This window comes from Cupressus sempervirens, chromosome 11 (assembly GCF_028749045.1).
Source record: "Cupressus sempervirens isolate cs-2001-9-10 chromosome 11, ASM2874904v1, whole genome shotgun sequence".
Lineage (NCBI taxonomy): Eukaryota > Viridiplantae > Streptophyta > Pinopsida > Cupressales > Cupressaceae > Cupressus > Cupressus sempervirens.
The window spans coordinates 33,206,848-33,221,305 of NC_143128.1; positions in this window are offsets into that span (position 1 = coordinate 33,206,848).

The following is a 14,458-nucleotide window of genomic DNA, read 5'->3' on the forward strand; positions in this document are numbered from 1 at the left end:
AATCCATACTAATGTCACTCCAACATTTTTTGGGAACATTAATAGGTGTATAAAAACTAGTATTCTAACTCACTCCTTTTACAACTTGACAAAATCCACAACTCCTTACAAATTTATGAACATCCTTATACATTTGTGGCCAGTAATATGTATCCTTCAGCAAACTCAATTTCTTGTCAATTCCAAAATGTCCAGCCAATCCACCACTATATTTTTCATTAATGAAATTAATTGTCATAGAACTTCTAGGGATACACAATTGAATTCCTTTGAACAACATACCTTCTTGAATAAAATATTCATCATACTTACTTATGTGATCTGTTAGATTCAGTGCTCTGCGCTCTCTCCACGCCTCAAAAAATCAGGATCAGAATTATACTACTCTTTCATTTCATCAAAACCAAGAACTCCAACCTTCATCTCAGTCAATAAAGAATATCTTCTTCTCAATGCATCAGCAAATCTATTAGTAACTCCACTCTTATGCTTGATAAAAAATGTGGAACTCTTCTAGTACTCAACCTACTTCATATGTCTTTGATTCAATTTATATTGACTTCCTAAGTACTGTAAAGTTTTATGATCAGTATACAACACAAACTCCTTAGGAATCAAATAATGTCTCCACTTCTTCAAGGCTTGAACAATAGCATAAAACTCTTGATCATACACAAAATGCTTCCTTTTAGCATCATTCAACTTTTCACTAAAAAAAGTAATAGATTTACCTTCTTGACTCAATATAGCTCTTATTGCACAACCACTTGCATCACATTCAACTTGAAATACCATATTTAAATTAGGTAAGACAATACAAGTAACTCTACAACCCTTTGTTTCAAAGTTTCAAAACTCTTATCAGCTCCATGTGTCCATTTGAATTCATTTTTATCTCCTCTTATTGTCTCAATCATAGCATTGCAAACAGAATTGAAATTCCTTATAAACTTTCTGTAAAAACTAGCCAAACCATGAAATGATCTTACCTCACCCACATTCTCATGTGTAGTCCGTTCCAAAATTGTTTTAACCTTCTTCAAATCCATCTTCAAACCATCAGCTAAAATTACAAATCACAAATACACAATCTCCTCTTGCATAAAAGAACATTTCTTTAGATTAATCATCAACTTCTCTTCTTTCAATCTCTGCAATACTTGTCTAACATGCTCAATATGTTCTTCCTTAGTCTTACTAATTATCAAAATGTCATCCAAATAAACAATCACAAACTTACCCAAGAATCTTTTTAGAACTTCATTCATTAACCTTATGAAAGTACTAGGTGCATTAGTCAAACCAAAAGACATAACCAACCATTCACACAAACTATCTTTTGTCTTAAAAGTAGTCTTCCACTCATCACCTTCTCCAATTTTAATCTGATGATAGCCACTCTTCAAATCAATCTTGGTATAAAATACTTTTCTCCACTTAAATAATTCATTATGTCATCCATGCTCAGCATAAGAAACCTATATTTCACTATGATCTTTTTAATAGCTTTGGAATTAGTACACATTTTCAATGTTCTATTCTTTTTAGGTGCTAATATAGTAGGTACAGCACATGGACTCAAAATTTCTCTAATCAAATCTTTCTGTAACAACTCATGCACTTGTCTATTAATTTCTTCATTCTCTGTAGGTGTCAATCTATATGGTGCTTTATTCATAAAACTAGCTCCAAGAATGCGATCCATACAATGGCTTATACTCTTTACTAGTGGTAAACCATTAGGTATATCCTCTACAACAATATATTTATACACATTCATAAAAATTTCAATTTCTATTAGTACTTGGTCAATACTACCAGTTTCTATTGTCATTTGGTCACCACTGACTAGCACTCGGTTAACATTATTTTCTGGCACTCAGTTTCTATTCTCACAACTCAGTCTCCTCAGAATTATAGTAAAAAAGACTTGATTCTTCTTCATTTCTTTTTCAAATGATTTTCCATTAACCATGCAAACTCCCACAGAAGTACAATTAACGTCATTTGGACTTTCAATCAAAGCTAGTAATATTTTTCTTTTCCCATTTACCCAAAGTGTATATTGATTCAATCTCCCATCATGTATAACATATCTATCATATTGCCAAGGTCTACCAAAAAAATGACAGCAATCCATAGGCATAATATCACATAGAACTTTATCAAAGTAATGTCTGATCTTGAACTTCACAATACATTCCTCACTTACCAATATCTTATGCCCATCCTTGATCCATGAAACATTATAGGATTTAGGATGCTTCAGCCTCTATAACTGCAACTTTGTAACCACCTCTTCTGATGCCAAATTTGTTGAAGTTCCACTATCAATGATTACCTTGTAACATTTTCCAGCCATCTTACATCTGGTTTTGAAAAGACTTCTCCTTAGGATAGGTTGCTCATCACTTCCCTTATTACATAAGGTTCTTCTTACCATCAAATTTTCTCCAGCCTTAGTAACATTTGATGATCCCTTAGTGTCTCCTTGAATCATAGCATTTATGTTACCTTGCCCACTCTTAGAGGATCTATGCCCTTCTTTACCATATCTAAAACAATTACCATGAAATCCACCTCTAGAATAAGAATTACCTCTTCCTTGGTAAGAACTAGTACCTCCTTAGTACGAATCACCACCTTTCCACTTGGTCTTGCCTTTTTCATCATTCTGCCATTTAGATTTACCCTATCTTGCATAGAATTATTAGATCTGCCACCTTCTCCATAAGATCTACCTCTGCCTCTCTAGAATCTACCACCTTTACCTCTTTTTCCTTGTTCATGCTTCTTCGTCAAGATCTCCTCAACTTTTAAGGCATATTGGTAGGCTTCCTCCACACTTTCCAATTTCATTAAACTTATCTCATCTTGAATTCATCTCAATCCATTTATGTACCTTGCAATTTTCTCAACATCATCATCCACATGTCTAGATCTTATGTCCAACCTATAGACTTCCCTAGTATACTCCTTCATAGTCATGTCTCTTTGTCTTAAATTTTGCATCTTTCTCAACAAGCTAACTCGGTAATTAATAGGAAGTAATTTGTTCTTTACTTTGTTTATGATTTTACCCAAGTTCTAATCTTCTCCTTTCCTCTTCTTTGTCTATAAGTTTGCAAATGCTCCCACTATAGTGAGGCATGTCCTTTCAACCTAGTAACTACAATCTTCATCTTCCTATTATCAAGAGTTTTTTCATAGTCAAATAAATTCTCTATTTTAGAGATCCAATCTAACATAGCATTGGTATCTAATTTTCCACCATAAAGAACAACTTCTACAATAGGATTTGAATTTTTCCTAGACAATACCCTCAATAATCTTGCCTCATCTTGATCTTCTTTAGGTTCTAGATTAGGGTTTGTGCTACTACTTCATCATCACTCACATTATCAAGATGTGCTTCTCTCCTCTGGGAAATTGATACAACATCTAATTTGGCTACAAGCTATCTCAATGTATCCCATGCTACAATATCAACATTTCCTCTATCTCAAACCATTTTTTACAAATTACGAAAGCCGGATAGATACAATGATACTAAGCTAAAGAGGATGTACAAGCTGACAGACCAAGATATGTTACAAATGTACAAGTTTGTTCATGTTTTGGTTTTTTGTGAGATGGAAATGTTTGTGAAGGATGGGATGTCTATAATAGTTGATAGGTGGATAGGTAGATGGTTTGTGAAAAGCTTAAGGAAAATGGGATTCTGTGTGTGCATGTGATAGGATACAGGCTAGGATACAAGATTATTTACAAGTTGGAATATGGTACAAGCTTTGGAAAAGATTCGGATATATACAAGGTATGGTAAAAGATTTACAAGGTATAATACAAGCTTTGGTACAAGATTTACAAGTTGTACAAGAGGTATTGACAAGCTCCATCAGATTTTGGATATTTGATTGGAACACCAAGGGAACAAGCAGGTGTTTTGTGGGATGGTGGGTGGATGGATGAGGGATAGGATAGTGATAGATAATGGATTAGTCTTTAGCACACAAGGCCTGAATTACCAGGTTTTCACCAAGGTACCTATCCAAGGTGCTTGAATTGCCAAGTTTTCACCATTGGACACTTATTTCTCTTTACTATTTTTTTTTTTTTTTGTATTTTTCAAAAGTTGGGTATACCAAAGATCTTCAAGCATATAACTTCTTGAGATGAATGATGTTAGTGGGATCATTCAAGAGTTCTCCTTCTGGTGTAGATAATTGATAGGCTCCAGAGCCAAAGGAGGAAGTAACCACATAGGGACCAAGCCATGTAGGTTCAAACTTGCCTTTCTTTTCTCGATCTGCTTGGACTTTCATATTTTCTTTGAGGACCATATCACCTGGCTGAAAGTGTCGTGGGAGCACCTTCTTGTTGAAATTCCTTTTGAGATGAGTTTGGTAGACTGTGAGATGGTCATAGGCTTGTTGTCTCTTCTCGTCTAAGAGATCTAGCTGGGTGAGTCGAGCTACTCTGTATTCTTCATCTAAGATTTGCCCTCGCAAAGATATGCATAGTGAGGGAAGTTCAACTTCTATAGGTAATACCGCTTCGGCACCATAGACTAGGGAGTATGGAGTTGTGCCTGTGGATGTACGGAAGGAAGTTTGATAGGCCCATAGAGCCGGATTTATTTGAAGGTGCCAATCACGACCGGAATCATTGACAACTTTCTTGAGGATTTTGAGGAGGGTTTTGTTAGTTGCCTCTGCCTGGCCGTTACCTTGTGGGAAATATGGGCTAGAAAAGTGATGATGGATGCGGAGGGAAGTGCATAATTCTTCCATGTTGAGATTTTCAAAGTTACCTCCGTGGTCAGTGAAGATGGTGGATGGGATGCCAAAGCGACAAATAATGTGGTACAAGATGAACTTGGAGACTTGAACTCCTGTAGCTGAGACTAGGGGGACTGCTTCCACCCACTTAGTGAAATAGTTTGTAGCTGTTATTATCCATTTATGTCCATCAGATGAGAGAGGGGTGATAGTTCCAACTAGATCAAGGCCCCAACAAGCGAAAGGCCAAGGTGGTGCAATAGGTTGTAGATCTTGTGTTGGAGCGTGCACAAGATTTGCATGCTGCTGACATGGGAGACACTTTCTGACAAAGTCACAAGAGTCTTCTTCAATGGTAGGCCAACAGTAGCCTGCTCTAAGGATTTTTTGTGCTAGGACAATACCACTCGTGTGGGCACCGCAAAGTCTGGAATGTACTTCTTTTAATGCCATCGCGGCCTCATTTTCATCTAAACATCGAGAGAGAGTATCGTGATAACCCCGACGATATAGGGTATTGGCTATGATAACATAGCGGGATGATTTTTGAATAAGGTTCTGGCATTGGGTGCGTGTGAGGTGAGGGGATATGATACCATCGTTAAGGTAAGCGTGAATTTCATGGTACCAAGGGGATTGGGGACCAACCAAGATACAAACACGATTTGAATACTCATTCGCATAAGCGGGTGTGAGGAGCTGCTCAACTAAAAATTCATACTGCGTAGCATCTTGGGGAATTTCCAAGAGCAAGCCGATAGTGGCCATGGCATCTGCTGCCTTATTCTACATTTGAGGCACTTGTGTAAACTGAAGCTTTGTAAAATGCTGGGTCAGCTGATCAACTAGCTCTTTGTAGGGTAATAGCTTTTCATCTTTGGTTTGATATTCATTTAAGACTTGTTTGATGATGAGTTGGGAATCACCAAAGACTTGTAACTCGGTGATATTCCATTCTGCAGCTATCTTTAATCCTGCTACAAGAGCTTCATATTCTGCTATATTGTTGGTGCTAGGGAATTGTAGCTTGAAGGCTTTTGGAATGTAATCTCCTTGAGGTGTAACTAATAATATTCCTGCCCCTGATCCATGAGAGGTGTATGAGCCATCAAAATAAAGCTTCCATGGGGGTTGTTCTTCAATTAGGCAAATATGCTCATCTGGAAATTCTGTGAGCAAAGGATATGCATCTACTAGAGGTGCATCAGCTAGGCGATCTGCTATAGCTTGCCCTTTGATTGCCTTTCTGTCCACATACTGGATGTCAAACTCACTTAGTAGCATAACCCATTTGGCCAAACGGCCTGTAAGTGTTGTTCTGGAGAGCATATACTTGAGAGGGTCAATCTTGGAGACTAGTTGGATGGTATGACTTAGCATGTAGTGGCGAAGCTTTTGAGTTGAGAAAACAACTGCCAAACAAGCTTTTTCCATAGGAGTGTAATTGAGTTCATAACCAACTAGGGTTCTACTGATATAGCAGATGGCTCTCTCTCTGCTATAATCATCATGTTGTGCTAGAAGTGCCCCTAGAGCAGTAGGTGTTGCTGATATATACAAGATCAAGGGACAACAAGGAATTGGTGGAACCAAGATAGGGGGATTGGTGAGATACTTCTTGAGCTGATCGAAGCTGCGCTGAAATAAAAGATCCCACTTGAAGTTCTCATTCTTCTTTAGCAAGTGTGAAAATGGTGTACACTTATCTGCAAGTTGGGAGATGAAGCGCCAGACAGATTGAAGTTTTCCCTGAAGAGAGCGAAGCTGTCGCAGTGTCTGGGGAGGAGGCATGTTTAAGATAGCCTTGACCTTTTTGGGGTCGATCTCTATACCTCAATTAGAAACTATGAAGCCTAGAAGCTTGCCAGATGTGACCCCAAAGACACACTTCTTGGGATTTAGCATGAGATGATATTGGGCCAACCTATCAAAGACTTTCTCCAGGTCAGCAAGATGATCCATGAAGGTGTAAGATTTGACTAGGATATCATCCACATAATCCTCCAAAATGTTATGGATAAGATCATGGAAAATGGTTGTCATAGCTCTTTGATAGGTAGCCCCAGCATTCTTTAGGCCAAAAGGCATCATGGTGTAGCAAAAGGTTCCCCAAGGGGTAGTGAATGCTATCTTATGTTGGTCCTCTTCTGCAATCTTAATCTGATTATACCCGGAGAATCCATCCATAAGGGACAAAATTTCATGTCCAGCTGTAAGATCTACAATCATATCTATGTTGGGCAAGGGAAAATCATCCTTTGGACAAGCTTTGTTAAGATCTCTAAAATCAGTGCAGATTCTAATGTCACCGGAAGGCTTAGTGATAGGGACCATGTTGGAGATCCATTCTGAGTAGTCGATAGGTCGGATAACCTTAGCAGCTAACATTCTTTCTAGTTCATCTTTGACTAGTAAGGCCACCTTGGGGTGCATTTTTCTAAGCTTTTGTCTTACGGGCTTGATCTTTGGATCAACTGCAAGATGATGAACTACAAGCTTTGGATCAAGTCCTGGCATGTCCTGATATGACCATGCAAATCGGCCAATGTTCTCTTGTAAAACCTCAAAGAGGAGGTCGGCTTGGTCTTGTGATAGGGATGTAGCAATGTGAACAATTCTAGGGATATCTGAAGAACTAATGTTGACTTCTCTAGTATCCTCTATTAGAATAGAAGACACCTCTGGTCGATTATCTTGAGGAGGCAATACTAAATCCTCATGTTCTACTTGTGGCTCTAGATTTTCTTGCTGAGGGGTTCTCTTCACTGCCTTAGCTAGTCCCAGATTTACCTTAGTTCCAGTTTTGGGTGTATCGAAACTAGGTTGGGGATTTTCTCCAAAATACCCCTTGGGATCTAGCTTGTAGATGTAGGCAGAATCTAGCTTTGTCTTCTTATGACGAGTTTCGGCTCCCATGAATCTTAGAAGCACTTCCTCTAATGTGAATTCATCAATATGTATGACACTTGGTTGGTCCCAATCTATGAGTTGTGGATGAGCAAGTGGTAGGTCAATGAGATGGATGGATAGTTCTTGGAGAACAGAGTCTCCTAGGAAGATTTGGTCTGGGATATCGTCGTAGGCTCTCTTTTCAACTTCCTCAAGAATGTCTTCGATTTTGACAAGGTTGCGGTAGATGTTCGAAAAAGTGTGACCGTTCTCGTTGGTGCCCCCAGTTGTGGGTATGCCAAAGCCAAGACCTAACTTCGTTTCCCAATTATGTGCTTTGATGGGACATTGCATGCCCCTTTCTTCTGGTCCTAGTCCACCTCCTTGATAGTTCCATTTTTTAGTGATGAGCTTATGTTGTTGGGGATACTTCTGGCTGAAGTGATCAAGGCGTGCTTGATTTCTTGGAGGTGCATCCTTATGTAACCAGTTGTTGATATCTGGAGTGAGCTCCTCATGAAGAGGCATTTTTGAGGACACAAAGGTGGTTGGGCCAAACCATTTGTATCGAGGAGGTGGAATCTCCTTAGCTTTTTGATATGTTGGCCGTCCATGGGTATATGGATCAAGCGGGATTGCTCCGACAGCAAATGCATTTGATAGACTATATTCTCCACAGCCTTTGTTGTTGATCTTTACAGTAGGTAGGGTGGAGGCGAGGATGGTTTCTGCATCATTATAAGTGTGGGATGAGTTGGCGATGGCTGTGCCGATGTCTATTCCAGGGCAATGGTTTGTATATGAAGCTTCAACCGCATTGCAGTAAGCAAAGGGTTCTGGATCAGCATGGATGGTTACCTCAGTGCCTTGATGCAAAAATTTGATGCACTGATGGTAGGTGGATGGAACGGCCTTCATAGCATGAATCCATGGGCGACCGAGGAGGATGTTAAATGGTACATTTAGATCAACAACATGGAAAACTGTCTCTTGGATGACCGGCCCAACCTTGATTGGTAGCAAAATAGTCCCTTCTGTGGTCCTTTCCAAGTTGTCATAAGCTTTGATGGTGATAACCTCACTGATCATATCTGCCTTAGTATACCTAGCTTGTTTTATAAATTTTAGGGTGCAAATGTTCAAGGTTGATCCATAATCTATCATTACTCTTTTTACGGCAAAATTGGATACCATGATGGCTATGCGAAGCAGAAGGGTGTGATCTGGCTCAACCGCAGGTATGTCGGTGGGTTTGAAAGATAGGGCACATGAGGATGAAAGGTGTCCAACAAGATTACGAAAAATCAGTAGCATTGATATCAGAAGGGACACGAGATTCTATGAGAGCACTTTCAAGGATGTCTTTGTACACAGGACTAGTGCGGAGAAGGTCTAAAATGGATATTTGAGCTGGCATGTTCCCAAGGTGTTCCAAGATATTGTACTGGCTTTTTGATGGAGCTGATGGTGCTGATGAAACTGATGGTGCTGATGAAATTGGTGGGCCTGCGATGTTAAATTGCGCTCTTCGAGTGGTGACCGCACACTCATTTTTTGGTCCTCGGATATTGATAACATTGACAGAAGGCTCTTTCTCAGATATACAACCTATAAGGCTACCATAGTCTATATAGGATGAAGTGTGGTCATTGTTCTTCCCATGCTGTTGGTTTGGCTGGCGGTTGTTGGTGTTGTTTTGGATAGGTGCTTTTCCAGGATTTTGGTTGTTGTGTGGAGGAAAAGCATTTTGATAAATCTATAAGCCTGCATTGGGAGAGGTTTGGGCACCAACAGTGATTTCCTTCCGATCAATAAGGTCCTGTACATAGTCTTTCAGTTTCATGGATCTGAGGGTGGTGTGACCGTTTACCCTATGGAACTTGCAATACTCATTGTCCTTGTACCATGCAGCTTTGGATTGGCTTGGATCAATTTGCTGGGTAGGAGGAAATTTGATGAGGTTTTCCTTAGCCAATTTCTCAAAAATAACATCCAATGGCTCACCAAGGGGTGTATAGTTTCTAGGTGCAGGTTGGAATCTGGGCTTTTGCCCTACAGCTACATTGATGGCATTAGCTTGATTGTTAGACCCTTGAAAGTTGGGTCTTGTATTGTGGTTTTGATAGCTTTGGTTATTTCATTGTTAGTAATTGATAGCTTGTTGGTTGTTTGTTTGATATGGTGGGTTAGACTGGTTTTGAGAAGGACCAACAATATTCACATGTCTGGTGTCAGTAACCCCATCTGTTGCAACATGCTTGTTTTTGTTCCAATACCTAGACCTGTCATTGGAATGTGATTGATTTTGGTTGGCCTCTTTGTAAATTTTTACCACACCATCTTTGATGAGTCCTTGCTCAAGGATCATTCCTTTCTCTTTGATATCCTTATAGGTCTGCAAATAGTTCATGGTCATGTGGTGAGCCAAGCTGGGATGTGCATTATCAATAAACATTTTCACCACATGGTGTTCTGGCAAGGTGCAGGATATGTGGGTGGTAAGGATTTGCCATCTTTGCAGGTATTCGACAAGGCTTTCTCCACCTTTTTTCTTGGTGTGGACAATATCAACTATTGATAGCTCTGTTTCAACAAGATGGACATATTGGGCTACAAATGCCTCAAATAATTCAGCAAAGTTTTTAATTGTGCCATAGGGGATTCTATAAAACCATTCAAGAGCTGGTCCATCCAAGCTTTTGGGAAAAAGGCGCAAGAGGAAGACATCATTGTATGCCACGTCCTGGCAATGCATGTAAAATTCTTTGATATGTGTGACAGGGTCTCCTTTTCCTCTGAATTTGTCAAATTTAGGTACCTCAAAGTGTTTGGGAAATGGTGTCATGGTAATGGCTCTGTCAAATGGGTAAGGACACACATTCTCAAACTTGAATGTCTTTGGATCATTCCCTTCTTGGATGGCTTTCAGAGCTGTCTTCATTTGCTCCCATTCTGAATTGATAGGTGATGGCTAGTTTGCCCCCAATGTAGGAGTGCCTTGAGGTAGGTATGTGCTGGATGGGGCCATTGAATATGGATGGTTATGATGGATTTGCTGATAGGGATTGTACATTGTTTGGGCAGCTGCATGGTGGATGACAGGTTGTTGAGGGGGAGGTGGCGCATATTGCTGCATGTGCTGCGAGGCTTGCTGTTGATATGGGATTTGAGGTTGGGATTGAGGAAAATAAGCTGGCTGTGGGATAAATGGATTGCTTTGTGGAGGTAAGGTACAAGATGGTTGTGAGGCTTGAGGAAAGGATCGGGGGGCTTGTGGGGTTTGACCAATATATGTGGGTTGTGCCCCCATTAGGGATGGTATCTGCAAATAATTGGTGGTTGGTTGGGGTGGTGGATTACCTCCTAGAAGTGGCATTGAAAAGTAGTTGGTAATAGGAGGTAATGGATTAGTTGGTGGTGGAGCTGGTGGGAATTGAAAGCTTGCAAATGGAATTGATGGGGTTTGATAGCTTGGTGGCTAGATTTGGAAGCTTGGTATAGTGGTGGCGGGAGCTGGGGTCACTTGGAAGCTTGGTAGAAGATTGGTAGAAGCTTGTGGGATTTGATAGCTTTGTGGAGTGAAGGTAGTAGCTTGTGGATTTGTGGCTGGTGGTATTGAGCTCCCAAGACCTAATGGAAATGATGGGATTGTGCTTTGGGCTATGGTGAACAAGCTGGGGGCGATGAAAGGTTGATTACTTGGCCCCATGGGTGGCATCCCTGTTGTATATTGTTGAGGTTGGCCAAAGATGCTAGCACTGATTTGGGAGATGGGTGGATTTGGAAGGTTGGGTTGGGGAGTAGCAGCAATAGTGAAGGGGGTGAACGGTGAGGTGTTTTGGGTAAAGGGGGTTTGGAGCGGAGAGGTATGAACCAAGGATGGAGTGGTGGTGGCTAGGTTGGCTTGTGGCATGGAGATTTCAACTTGGGTGGATGATGGTATTTTTGGGTCTGTTGGGTCATATGGATTGGCTGGAGGCTCTTCTTTTGGAATATATTGAGGATAATTTGGATCATAAGAGCCCATGGCTGGTGGCAGCTGCCCAAACAATGGGTGAGATGGATCTGATAATAGAGGGGGTCTTCCAAAGTCAAAGGTTCCTACATTGTCCCTTCGAAAATTAGCCATGATTGTCTCTTTGTTTTTGTCTATAATGGCGTTTACCAATACTGCATTTCCTGGTTGGTTCATGAAAGCTCCAATGTCAGTAGGTGATGGCATAGCTGGCTCTGGGCTGAAGGATGGCTGAGTTCTCAAGGGGGGTGAGGCTATTCGACCCAAATGATAGGGCTCCATTGTTTCTTTCTTCTTGGCTAAGCGAGTGATGGGTGGCATGAAAAATGCTCCTAGGGATGAGATGCAATAATGTTGATGGATGCAAAAGGGGGAAGGCTTTTCTATGCAAATGATTTTCTAGGTTGAGGCAAAGCTATATGACAAAACCTAAGGAGGATTGGGTTGGGGATTCTAACTTCAAAGATATGTTGTCAAAGCACAAAAGGTCTACTTTCCTATGTGCAAGCTTGGTGGTGATTGTGTCAACTTAAGGATAGACTGATGATCCTTTAAGAAGAACACGAGATTGACCACTTGCGGATCCCAACCTTTAGCTCAAGGTGATGAGGGATAACAAGTGACAAAGCTAGGTTACCCTAGGCAAAGTTCTGTCAAAGGGATAACCTTGGTGAGATTGGTGGATTTGGAAGATTTTAGGAATGGCAAACTTTTAGCAAGGTGACAAAAATTTTGAAAGCTTAGATGTGCAGATTTTCGATTACTGGCTAGATGGTATGATTCTAAATGAGATGGATAGCTAATAATGCTTAAGGGGATAACCTAAGATGGCTGGCTTTTCTACAAAGATGACTCTAAAGTGAAGCTTATCCAAGAAGATGTGGAGAAACAAGGGTGTCTAATCATAGAAATCATGCCTAGTTGGTAAGGCATAAGCAGGATTAACTCCTGGATGTTGGCTAAATTTGATGGTGCGCTCTAACTAGGCCTCTTGAAGTGCTTCGTCGGTAGCTTTGTCCTCTTCTTTGTGGAGTTTGGCAATTCGTGGGCTTGGTGTTATTTCCTTTCTCTTGGCTGAAAGTTCTTGGTATGCTAGAGATGGCTTGAGTTTGACCTTGTGAAACTTCTGCTTGGGTTTGGGTTGTTCCGACATAAATTCCTGAATTTGCTTGGCTTTGGAAAAAATCTCAGTTGTTTTGCTTCAACTTTTTCAATCTTCTAAAATAGGTAGTGACTACGCTAAGTGTTCCCTAAGCTAGGATTGACCAAGTTTGGCAAACATTCATTCAACAAGTAAAATAAAAACAAGCAATAGATAGGAACACCCAGATAGAAGTTTGTGGTTCTCAGAATGTGATACTTGCGTCGAGGAGTGTGTATGTTCTACAAATGTTTCGATCAGTCACTCCAAACACATTAACATCCTAGATGGTTTTCTGCAAGGCTGACAATTGGTTTAGCTAGGGAGTCCTCGATATACGCAAGGTACGTGAGGCCCAAATCTGTAGATGAGACCAAAAGGATGTCACACAGCCAAGAGGAGCGGTAACCCACTTCTCCTCTTTCACTTCTCAAGGGTATAAAGTTCCTTGAGGCTTAGCTCGAATGACAAAATCTTGATCCCAAGAGAGGTGTCTTTCGATTCACCTCCCGATTCTTATACTCCGTCGGAACGCTGGAGTTGAGGTTGTCCAAGGGGTGATGAAATCCCCAAGTAGGCCTCCTAAAAAGAAACAAGGTTTTGGATCCTAATCTTATGCACCCAAGATGGCCTCGAAAGACGACAAGGGGAGAGAAGACTTGGATGACCTTGGGCTAAAAAATATGCTCGTTCTTTTACCAACTGACTCTTATGTGTGCTAATCTAGACTTTGCAAGCACTCATGTTTAAGAGACAATGTTCAATTCCAACTTGAAGCGCCAACAAAAGTAAATCGATTGAAGAATGCAAACAATAAGAAGAGTTAGGGTCAACAAAAGAAAACTCGCGCGCCCGGAGGCCCTCCACGTCAAGTATCAATTAATTTTCCTTAAGGCATCCAAGATTGAGTGTGAGTTTGTTTTAAGCCCAAAACAAAAGTGTGTGAGATTCGATTTCAAGCGCGCGCTCGGAGACTCTCCACGTCAGTTGTTGTTAAATTTTAGTGCCCAAACTTGAAGTGTGATCGATTTAATCTAGAGTTTTGGCCATTTAAGAATTTTGATAAAGTTAAAGCAAACGTTCAAAGACCAAGTGAGTGAGTTAGATTGTGGAACATTTAACACCTTTTTCAAGTAGACCCATCCCCATAAATGGCACTGAGATTGCAACCAATGGTTAATATTTGATGGGTGATTAGAAAAGAGGTGAGTCCAAGGAACTACTCAAATTGATTTTTGTAAATTTGTATTTTAACTTAACAAAGTTTCTTAAATGTCCAAAAATCAAACTTTACCTAGATTGCATGTGGAAAAGAGATTTGTTTTGTTCAATTTTAGAAGCTCCAAATGAAGTGTTTGATATTGCAATGGTTAATTGATCCTTGGCATTCAAGATTGGATTTATTGTTTTAAGCATGCATTCCAAGGAAAATTGATTTTAATCCATGACATTCAAGAGTGTGTTTTGAGCAACATTCATTCAATGGAAAATGTGTTTAACCATTCAAGTTCATTTTTTTAGCAACATGCATTCAAAGACAAATGGTTAAATATTCAAGTTCATTTTTTTAGCAACATGAAAACCTGCAAGAAACATGGTTAGTGGTTCCATATGTGCTCCAACCTGCAATGA